Source organism: Sinocyclocheilus grahami, unplaced genomic scaffold (genome assembly GCF_001515645.1).
Source record: "Sinocyclocheilus grahami isolate Dianchi unplaced genomic scaffold, SAMN03320097.WGS_v1.1 scaffold12100.1, whole genome shotgun sequence".
NCBI classification, from domain to species: domain Eukaryota; kingdom Metazoa; phylum Chordata; class Actinopteri; order Cypriniformes; family Cyprinidae; genus Sinocyclocheilus; species Sinocyclocheilus grahami.
Window position 1 is genome coordinate 4,916 of NW_015514215.1, and position 623 is coordinate 5,538.

General features: G+C 30.8%; 1 protein-coding gene across 1 annotated transcript in view; it reads left to right on the forward strand.

Moving 5' to 3' along the window:
- LOC107578807 (elongation of very long chain fatty acids protein 4-like) overlaps nucleotides 1-623 on the forward strand; it is a gene marked incomplete at its 5' end in the record, with an annotated part of 5,870 nt that overhangs the window by 4,618 nt on the left and 629 nt on the right. The window lies entirely within an intron of this gene.

Genomic DNA, 623 nt, shown 5'->3' on the forward strand with positions numbered 1-623 from the left:
CTATAGATGAAACATATTCAATAAAGACATTTATAATAAATGATACAATTTTTTATTTCAAATAAATACTAAATACTTTCTATTCATTAAAGAATCCTGGAAAAAGCTAATCAGTATATGTGTCCCTGCAGCACAAAAGCAGTGTTAAGTCGCTGGGGGATATTTGTAGCAATAGCCAACAATACATTGTATGGGTCAAAATTATACATTTCTCTTTTATGCCAAAAATCATTAGGATATTAAGTAAAGATTATGTTCCATGAAGATATTTAGTAAATCTCCTACATTTCCTACTGTAAAAAAATCAAAACTTAATTTTTGATTAGTAATATGCATTGCTGAGAACTTCATTTGAACAACTTTAAAGATGATTTTCTCAATATTTAGATTTTTTTGCACCCTCAGATTCCAGATTTTTAAACAGTCGTATCTCAGCCAAATATGGTCCTATCCTAACAAACCATACATCAATGGAAGCTTATTTAGTCAGCTTTCAGATGATGTATACATCTCAATTTCAAAAAATTGACCCTTATGACTGGTTTTGTGCTCCAGGGTCACAGAATGATTTCTGAAGATCATGTGACACTGAAGACTGGAGGAATGATGCTGAAAATACAGCT